Source organism: Pristiophorus japonicus, chromosome 1, assembly GCF_044704955.1.
Source record: "Pristiophorus japonicus isolate sPriJap1 chromosome 1, sPriJap1.hap1, whole genome shotgun sequence".
NCBI classification, from domain to species: domain Eukaryota; kingdom Metazoa; phylum Chordata; class Chondrichthyes; family Pristiophoridae; genus Pristiophorus; species Pristiophorus japonicus.
This window is the reverse complement of record NC_091977.1, coordinates 257,612,116-257,622,957: the sequence shown is the minus strand read 5'-3', so window position 1 is coordinate 257,622,957 and position 10,842 is coordinate 257,612,116. Positions and strand designations below refer to the sequence as shown.

At 52.7% G+C, this 10,842-nt stretch overlaps 1 pseudogene; it reads right to left on the bottom strand.

Annotated features, from left to right (window-relative positions):
* Positions 1-332: 332 nt before the first annotated feature.
* LOC139261265 (large ribosomal subunit protein eL20 pseudogene) lies at positions 333-10,134 on the bottom strand (annotated as a pseudogene).
* Positions 10,135-10,842: the final 708 nt, after the last annotated feature.

The window sequence follows — 10,842 nt, the reverse complement described above, 5'->3', positions numbered from 1 at the left end:
ACGTGATAATAAATGCCGATTTTCTTTCTAAAGGCTAACAAGCTGTAATGCCCCAAGCTCAAAATGTTTGTATCAGCCTCTGCAAATGTTGCTTCCTCTCCATGCAAACTGCTCCAGCAACTGAAGTTGGCCCAGGAGCTTGATTGAAGTCCAACTCATGATGTTGATGGAACAAATACTGAGGTTGCTCCTCATCGGTGTAATTCAAAAATTTCTTGTTGGATGTAATGTGGAGCAAAAGTTGTTGGGAAGGTGGGAGCTATCTCCCCCGACTGTTATGGGTGTATTACAGCTGAGCCTGATTAGATGATCCAACAGTATAGCAATATATTTCAGAAGAAAGTGTTTGGTCTCTTGGTGCTGAAGCTCGACTTGTGCTGGCGATGCAGGATTCTGTGTGGCAGAGGGAAACTGGTCTTGGAATCATGGAACAAGAAATGGGGGGGGCTCCCACTCCGGGTCAAAGAATGGGAGGCTCCCCCTCTGGGTCAGGAATGGGAGGCTCCCCTCCGGGTCAAGAAATGGGAGGCTCCCCCTCCGCGTCAGGGAATGGAAGGCTCCCCCTCCGGGTCAGGGAATGGGGGGGTTCCCCCTCCGGGTCAAGGAATGGGGGGTTCCCCCTCTGGGTCAGGGAATGGAAGGAACCCCCTCTGGGTCAGGGAATGGGGCCCCTCCCTCCGGGTCAGAGAATGGGAGGCTCACCCTCCGGGTCAGGGAATGGGAGGCTCCCCCTCCGGGTCAGAGAATGGGAGGCTCCCCCTCCGGGTCAGGGAATTAGAGGCTCCCCCTCCGGGTCATGGAATGGGAGGCTCCCCCTCCGGGTCATGGAATGGGAGGCTCCCCCTCCGGGTCAGGGAATTGGAGGCTCCCCCTCCGGGTCATGGAATGGGAGGCTCCCCCTCCGGGTCATGGAATGGGAGGCTCCCCCTCCGGGTCATGGAATGGGAGGCTCCCCCTCCGGGTCATGGAATGGGAGGCTCCCCCTCCGGGTCAGGGAATTGGAGGCTCCCCCTCCGGGTCATGGAATGGGAGGCTCCCCCTCCGGGTCATGGAATGGGAGGCTCCCCCTCCGGGTCAGGGAATGGGAGGCTCCCCCTCCGGGTCAGGGAATGGGAGGCTCCCCCTCCGGGTCATGGAATGGGAGGCTCCCTCTCCGGGTCATAGAATGGGAGGCTCCCCCTCCGGGTCAGGGAATGGGAGGCTCCCCCTCCGGGTCAGGGAATTAGAGGCTCCCCCTCCGGGTCATGGAATGGGAGGCTCCCCCTCCGGGTCAGGGAATTGGAGGCTCCCCCTCCGGGTCATGGAATGGGAGGCTCCCCCTCCGGGTCATGGAATGGGAGGCTCCCCCTCCGGGTCAGGGAATGGGAGGCTCCCCCTCCGGGTCAGGGAATGGGAGGCTCCCCCTCCGGGTCATGGAATGGGAGGCTCCCCCTCCGGGTCAGGGAATGGGAGGCTCCCCCTCCAGGTCAGCTAAGCCCATGTGGTGATCGGTGTGCAACGACCACACCACATTAAAAGAACAGGCATCTCCTACTCATTTAATATGAAGTTCGGGGCCTGGAACGTCAGGACCCTAATGGACAACTCCAACAGCGACAGGCCGGAGCGCCGCACTGCCAAAGTTGCCCGGGAGCTTAGACTCTTTGACATCGACATCGCTGCTCTAAGCGAGACCCGGGGGGCAGGGGAAGGCCAGCTTAAAGAACATGATGGAGGTTATACCTTTTTCTGGAAAGGAAAACCAGAGGAAGAACGACGCCTTCGTGGAATCGGCTTCACCGTCAAAAATGAACTGGTCGGCCGCCTCAAAGACTCCCGCTGCGGGGTTAATGAACACCTCATGACCCTTTGCCTTACCCTATCCCAGAACCAATGTACCACAGTCATCAGTGCTTATGCCCCGACACTCGATGCAATGGACGAGGCTAAAGAAGGATTCTATTCCAACCTCGCGACATCCCTGTCTTGCGTCCCCAAGGACGACAAATTGATCCTCCTCGGTGACTTTAACGCCAGGGTCGGCAAAGATACAGCCCTCTGGGGAGGCGTGATTGGCAGAGAGGGGGTAGGGAAATCCAACTCCAACGGCACCCCTCCTGACAAAATGTCTAGAACACGAACTCCTCATCACCAACACCCTGTTCCGCCAGAGGGACAAATACAAGGCATAGTGGCAACACCCTCGCTCCAAACACTGGCACCTGCTCGACTACGTCATCATCCGAGCCAGGGATCGCAAGCATATGCGCATCGCCCGCGCCATGACAGGAGCTGATGACTGCTGGATGGACCATCGCCTAATCCGATCCATCATCAATATTAATATAGCCCTAAAGCAGAGGGGACAGCAGAAGCAGTACTGCAAAAAAGTTAATGCCGGGGCACTTAAAGATCCAGCTAAGAGAGCACTATACAGCCAGTGTCTCACAGCCAATCTGACATGCCTTGATGGCCCTGGGATGTTCAATGCCCACAGCGCTTGGTCTGCCCTCCAGGCCTCCATAACCAGTGCCTGTAAAGAGACACTTGGTTCCTCAACCAGAAAATACCAGGACTGGTTTGATGAAAATGATCAGGAGATCCAAGAACTAATAGACCCTAAGCGCAGAGCATTTTTTAGCCAAGCAACAGCCAAACTCGGGAGCTGAAAAGCAATGTTACAGACGGCTCAAGGCTGAGGTCCAACAAAAAAAACGGGAACGAAAGAGCAGGTGGTGGATGGAGAAAGCGCAGGTAATACAACAACTAGCCGACAGCCATGACAAACGAGGATTCTTCGCTGCAGTCAAGGCCACCTACGGTCCAAACTCCCGAGGCCTCACCCCACTCCTGACAAAGAATGGGGAAAGACTCATCAAGGACACTGAGGCTGTCAGGGCCCGCTGGAAGGAGCACTTTGAAGATCTCAATCGAGACTCTGCCTTTGACTCAAGTGTTCTCAACTCTATCCCACAGCATGCAACCCGCCATCACCTCAATGAAACTCCAACACTGCAAGAAATAGGCAAAGCCATAAAACAGCTCAAGAACAAGGCTACGGGTGCGGATGGAATTCCTGCTGAGGCGCTAAAATATGGCGGAGAGGCGCTGTTGGAGCGGATATGTGACCTCATCTCTTTCATTTGGAGGGAGGAAGCATGCCGGGAGATCTCAGAGATGCAGTGATCATGTCCATCTTTAAAAAGGGGAACAAATCCGACTGTGGCAACTACAGGGGAACCTCCCTACTATCAACCACTAGGAAGGTTGTCGCTGGAGTCCTCCTCAACCGTCTTCTCCCTGTGGCCAAGGAGCTCCTCTCGGAGTCACAGTGCGGATTTCGTCCCCTAAGGGGAACAATGGACATGATCTTTGCAGCACAACAACTGTAGGAAAAATGCAGGGAGCAACGCCAGCCCTTATACATGGCCTTTTTCGACTACACAAAGGCCTTTGACACTGTCGACCGTGAGGGCTTATGGAGCGTCCTCCTCCGTTTTGGTTGCCCCCAAAAGTTTGTCAACGTCCTTCACCTGCTCCATGATGACATGCAGGCTGTGATCCTTACCAGCGGATCCATTACAGACCCAATCCACGTCCGGACCGGGATCAAACAGGGCTGCGTCATCGCTCCAACCGTCTTCTCAATCTTTCTCGCCGTCATGCTCCACCTCACAGTCAACAAGCTCCCCGCTGGAGTGGAACTAAACTACAGAACCAGTGGGAAGCTGTTTAACCTACGCCGCCTCCAAGCCAGGTCCAAGATCACCCCAACCTCTGTCGTTGAACTGCAGTATGCAGACGACGCCTGCATCTGCACACATTCGGAGACTGAACTCCAGGATATAGTCAATGTATTCACAGATGCATATGAAAGCACGGGCCTTACGCTTAACATCTGTAAGACAAAGGTCCTACACCAACCTATCCTCGCCGCATAGCACTGCCCCCCAGTCATCTAGATTCACGGTGCGGCTCTCGACAACATGGACCACTTCCCATACTTCAGGAGCCTCTTGTCAACAAAGGTAGACATTGGTGCGGAGATTCAACATCGCCTCCAGTGCGCCAGTGCAGCCTTCAGCCGCCTGAGGAAAAGAGTGTTCGAAGACCAAGCCCTCAAAACTACCACTAAGCTCATGGTCTACAGTGCTGTTGTAATTCCCGCCCTCCGATATGGGTCAGAGACATGGACGACTTACAGAAGCCACATCAAGTCACTGGAAATATATCACCAACGATGTCGCCGCAAGATCCTGCAAATCCCCTGGGAGGACAGACGCACCAACATCAGGGTCCTCACCCAGGCTAACATCCCCAGCACTGAAGCACTGACCATGCTCGATCAGCTTCGTTGGGCAGGCCACTTAGTTCGCATGCCAGACACGAAACTTCCCAAACAACTGCTATATGCGGAGCTCCTTCATGGCAAACGAACCAAAGGTGGGCAGCGGAAATGGTACGAGGACACCCTCAAAGCCATCCTGGTGAAGTGTGACATCACCACTGACTCCTGGGAGACCCTGGCCGAAGACCTCCCTAGGTGGAGAAAGTGCATCCGGGAGGGCGTTGAGCTCTTCGAATCTCAATGCTGCGAGCGTGAAGAGATCAGGCGCAGGCAGCGGAAGGAGCGTGTGGTAAATCAGTCCCAGCCCCCCTTCCCCCGACGAATATCTGTCCCACCTGTGACAGTGTCTGTGTCTCTCGTGGTGATGACTGTTCAGGCATCAAAGAACTAATTTTAAGAGTAGAAGCCAGTCTTCCTCGATTTCGATGGACTGCCTGTGATGATGATGAGGGAATGAGGGGGCTCCCCCTCCGGGTCAGAGAATGGGGGGCTCCCCCTCCGCGTCAGGCAATGGGGGGCTCCCCCTCCGGGTCAGGCAATGGGGTGTTCCCCCTCCGGGTCAGGCAATGAGGGGCTCCCCCTCCGGGTCAGAGAATGGGAGGCTCCCCCTCCGGGTCAGGCAATGGGGGGCTCCCCCTTCGGGTCAGAGAATGGGAGGCTCCCCCTCCAGGTCAGGCAATGGGGGGGGCTCCCCCTCCAGGTCAGGGAATGGAGGGGCTCACTCTCCGGGTCAGGGAATGGCGGGGCTCCCCCTCCGGGTCAGGCAATGGGGGGCTCCCGCTCCGGGTCAGGGAATGGGGGGCTCACCCTCCGGGTCAGGGAATGGGGAGGGCTCACCCTCCGGGTCAGGGAATGGGGGGCTCCCCCTCCGGGCCTTCACCCGTTCCCTGACCCCTGGGACCACCTGCTGACTCTCACTCTCAAACAGTCTGCAGTCCCACGGAAATGGAGGCTTCAGAACGAGCGCGCGCCTCTCCCACTCCCAACTGGGCCCCGGGGATTCAGGTTCCCGGGGAGAGGGGGGTGTCAGGGGTCATGTTCCCTATCCGAGGGCTGTCCGACCTGTTCTCCTCTACCTGGGCTGCAGGAAGCTGGATCCTCTTCTGAATAAGGCGGACGTGTTCGATCTGATCAAAACCTGCCTTGACAGCGTGTTGGCACTGCTGCCACTTGGGATGGATAGACCGAGGACGAGATCAGTGCCGACATGAAGGAGAGAGAGGTAATGATCGAGGTTGTTTCAGCACTCATAGCGGAATGGGCTCGATACTGGCCTTTGACCTATGGTGCCCGTGTTTAAAGGGAGCCTTACTCTGTATGTAATCCGTGCTGTATCTGCCCTGGGTGTGTTTGATGGGACACTGTAGAGGGAGCTTTACTCTGTATCTAAAATCTAAAATCATAACAGCTAGCGCTACTTGCTCGATGGAATCTCTTCTACCTTCATTATCTGAATGGAATGAACACGGGCACGATGGCGAGCCCCCATGTCACGGTAGCACTGGGTGGCAGCACCAGCAGTGGTCAGGTTCCAGTACACCCTGTATATATTATGGGTTCCATTTCGAGTCGTAGTGCAGCCAAATACCAAAATTCTTCACTTCTTCTGGTGACTTCTCAAAAACCTGTCAACAATAGACAATTTCACCAGCAGACTTTCAGTTTCTTCAAAGAAATTAAGTACCAGAATCGAGGCTTGACAATAAAATGATTTGGAGCAAAAATACGCATCCGATACAGAGCAGGGCCGGGCTCTTTAGTTGAGGGTGCCCAAAGCCTTCACGTCGCCTCTCGCTCGCCTGCCACCTGAAAGATTGTGTGCGTGCCCATCCATGCATCAGTATGCCATGCAATTTCCAGCAGGGGTCATTGGGCAGTGATCAGGGGCTCAATCCTTGGTTTTCATACTCTTCTTCCAGATTGGGGGTGTCGAGGCCAATTCCAAAAACATCAGTTTCACTTCGATTAGCTAACGAGATACAAACTGAGAATTAAACCTGATCTAGTTGTTTTCATCATCATCATCATAGGCATTCCCTTGGAATCGAGGAAGACTTGCTTCCACTCTTAGCATAAGTTCTTAGGTGGCTGTACAGTCCAATACGAGAACCACAGTCTGTGTCACAGGTCAGACAGATAGTCACTGAGGGAAAGGGTGGACAAGGAGCCTGGTTTGCCGCACGCTCTTTTCGCTGCCTGCGCTTGTTTTCTGCATGCTCTCGGCGACGATACTCGAGGAGCTCAGCGCCCTCCCGAATGCACTTCCTCCACTTAGGGCGGTCTTTGGCCAAGGACTCCCAGGTGTCAGTGGGGATGTCGCACTTTATCAGGGAGGCTTTGAGGGTGTCCTTGTAACATTTCCTCTGTCCACCTTTGGCTCATTTGCCATGGACGAGTTCCGAGTAGAGTGCTTGCTTTGGGAGCCTCGTGTCTGGCATGTGGACTATGAGGCCTGCCCAGCGGAGCTGAACAAGTGTGGTCAATGCTTCAATGCTGGGGATGTTGGCCTGGACGAGGATGCTAATGTTTGTGCGTCTGTCCTCCCGAGGAATTTGCAGGATCTTGCGGAGACATCGCTGGTGATATTTTTACAGCGACTTGAGGTGACTACTGTACATGGTCCACGTCTCTGAGCCATACAGGAGGATGGGTATTACTATGGCCTTATAGACCATGAGCTTGGTGACAGTTTTGAGGGACTGATCTTCAAACACACTTTTCCTCAGGCGGCCGAAGGCTGCACTGGCGCATTGGAAGCAGTGTTGGATCTTGTCGTCGATGCCTGCTCTTGTTGATCGGAGGCTCCTGAGATAGGAGAATTGGTCCACGTTGTCCAGGGCCATGCCGTGGGTCATGATGATTAGGGGGCAGTGCTGTGCGGCGAGGACAGGCTGGTGGAGGACCTTTGTCTTACTAATGTTTAGCGTAAGGCCCATGCTTTCATATGCCTCGGTAAGTACGTCGACTATTTCCTGGAGTTCAGCCTCTGTGTGTGCACAGACGCAGGCGTTGTCCGCGTACTGTAGCATGACGACAGAGGTTGGAGTGGTCTTGGACCTGGCCTGGAGACGGCGAAGGTTGAACAGCTTCCCACTGGCTCTGTAGTTTAGCTCCACTCCAGCGGGGAGCTTATCAACTGTGAGATGGAGCATGGCAGTGAGGAAGATTGAGAAGAGGGTTGGGGCGATGAGGCAGCCCTGCTTGACCCCGGTCCGGACATGAATTGGGTCTGTGATAGATCGGTTAGTCGCAGCATTTATATATTTAAAAAAATCTCCTCTTCCCTCTAGCTCTTTGGGCAAATACTTAATCGTGCATAACGCTGGCCCCAAGTCAGGTAAGTGCTTTAAAAATGGGCAGTTGTGATCGGAGCGGGCCTTAAAAAATACATTTTGGTGGAAATTAGCACTTGGGGGGAATTTTGAGCGATTTCTGGGCAGCAAATGTGGGCAGGCAATTTGCAGCAACACCGGCAGTGATCGTAGGCTGAAATTACTGCCAGCGATAATTGGGAGGTGAAACGGTAATTTGCATTTTGACCAAAACAGGTGGTAACTGGCTAGTAACTGGGCATTAAATGGGCGATCCTAGGGGAAATTCTAGCCCTTAAAAGCTTGAAACAGTCCAAAGCATTTCACAGCTATTGAAGTACTTTTGAAGTACAGTCACTGTTGCAATGTAGGGAAATGTGGCCACCAATCTGCGCATGGCAATCAACCACAAATAGCAGAGAAATAAATGACCAGGTAATAAACTATGTTTATTATTTAAAGTAAGGGATACATGTCTGCCAGGACAATGGGAGAACTGCCCCGCTCATGGGCATTTTCAATGTTAAATGTTGACCTAAAAAATCATATCAGCAGAAGGTGGCGCTGTGGACAGAAATGCATGAATTTACACAATGTTTAATGTAATACTAATCAGTCCCCTGTGGCATTGCACACAGGGTGGAAAGTGTTATATATGTAAACTTGTATATACCGGCTGCAACGAGAGGATATCATTTTGCCGATCGAATTCAATGAGTGGGCCAGTCCGATTGTTCCGGTCCTCAAGGGAGACGGCATGGTCAGAATCTGTGGTGATTACAAAGTAACTATCAATCGTTTCCCCCTGCAGGATCAATACCCACTACCAAAGGCAGACGACCTTTTTGCTACACTGGCGGAAGGAAAGACGTTCACGAAGCTGGACTTGACCTCGGTCTACGTGATGCAGAAGATGGAGGAATCATCGAAGGGCCTCACCTGCATCAACATGCACAAAGGTTTGGAATTCAATCAGCCACGGTGATATTCCAGCGAAACATGGAAAGCTTACTGAAGTCGGTCCCGCGCACGGTGGTCTTTCAGGATGACATCTTGGCTACAGGTCGGAACACAGTCGAGCATCTGCAGAACCTGGAGGAGATTCTTAGTCGACTCAACCGCGTGGGGCTCAGGTTGAAACGCTTGAAGTGCGTTTTCCTGGCACCTGAAGTGGAGTTCCTGGGGAGAAGAATCGCGGCGGACGGCATCAGGCCCACCGATTCGAAGACGGAGACAATCGAGAACGCACCGAGGAGTGATGGAGCTGCAGTCATTTCGAGGACTCCTGAACTACTTTGGTAACTTCTTACTGGGTCTCAGCACATTGTTAGAACCACTGCACACCTTACTGCGGAAAGGAAACGAATGGTATGGGGCAAAAGCCAAGAAAATGCCTTTGTAAAAGCTAGAAAATTATTATGCTCAAACAAATTGCTTGTGTTGTATGATCCATGTAAGCCTTTGCTACTAGCATGTGATGCGTCATCATACGGGGTCGGGTGTGTATTGCAACAAGCTAATGAATCTGGAAAATTGCAACCGATTGCTTATGCATCCAGAAGTCTATCTAAGGCTGAGAGAGCCTACAGCATGATTGAAAAAGAAGCGTTAGCCTGTGTCTATGGGGTAAAAAAAATGCATCAATATCTGTTTGGGCTAAAATTTGAATTTGAAACGGACCATAAGCCACTTATATCCCTGTTTTCCGAGACTAAGGGGATAAATACGAATGCATCAGCCCGTATCCAGAGATGGGCGCTCACGTTATCCGTACATAACTATGCCATTCGCCACAGGCCAGGCACAGAAAACTGTGCCGATGCTGTCAGTACGGGGGTGGAAATGGCGCAGCCCGCAGATTTAGTCATGTTTGTGGAAGCATTTGAGAGTGAGCAATCACCCGTCACAGCCCGACAGATTAGAACCTTTATGAGCCAGGACCCCTTACTGTCCCTAGTTAAAAATTGTGTGTTTCATGGGAGCTGGTCCAGTATCCCAGTGGAAATGCAGGAAGAGATAAAGCCGTACCAGTGGCGCAAAGATGAAATGTCTATACAGGCAGACTGCCTTCTGTGGGACAATCGGGTAGTGGTCCCCAAGAAGGGCAGAGACATTTTCATCAGTGAGATCCACAGTATCCATCCAGGCATCGTAATGATGAAAGCGATAGCCAGATCCCACGTGTGGTGGCCCGGTATCGATGCAGATTTAGAGTCCTGCATGCACAGGTGTAACACATGCTCGCAGTTAAGCAATGCACCCAGGGAGGCGCCACTAAGTTTATGGTCTTGGCCCTCCAAACCATGGTCCAGAGTCCATGTCGACTATGCAGGCCCATTTTTGGGTAAAATGTTCCTTGTGGTTGTAGATGCGTACTCCAAATGGATTGAATGTGAGATAATGTTGGCAAGCATGTCCGCTGCCACCACTGAAAGCCTGCAGGCCATGTTTGTCACACACAGACTACCTGATGTCCTTGTGAGCAACAATGGCCATGTGTTACCAGTGCCGAGTTCAAAGAGTTCATGACCCGTAACGGGATCAAACATGTTACATCTGCCCCATTCAAACCAGCATCCAATGGTCAGGCAGAGGGAGCAGTGCAAACTATCAAGCAGGTCCTGAAGAGGGTAACTGAAGGCTCACTGCAGACTTGCCTATCCCGAGTCCTGCTTAGCTACCGCACGAGACCCCACTTGCTCACTAGGATTCCACCTGCTGAACTGCTCATGAAAAGGGCACTTAAGACAATGCTCACGTTCGTTCACCCAGATCTACATGAACAAGTAGAGAGCAGGCGGCTTCAAAAAGTACCTATCATGATAGCTCTAATGTGTCACGCAAAATTGAAATCAATGATCCTGTATTTGTTTTGAATTATGGACAAGGTCCCAAGTGGCTTCCCAGTACCATTGTGGCCAAAGATGAGAGTAGGGTGTTTCGGGTCAAACTTTCAAATGGACTCATTCACCGGAAACACTTGGACCAAATCAAACTCAGATTCACGGACTATCCTGAGCAACCCACTTTGGGCCCTACCCTCTTTGACCCCCCAACATACACACAAGTGGCAACCGACACCGCGGTTGGCCATGAAGCAGAACCCATCGCCCGCAGCAGCCCAGCAGGACTCACCACACTAGGCAGCCCAGCAAGGCCAGCTGCACAGCAGCCCAGTGAGGGCCCAACAAATGATTCACCAAA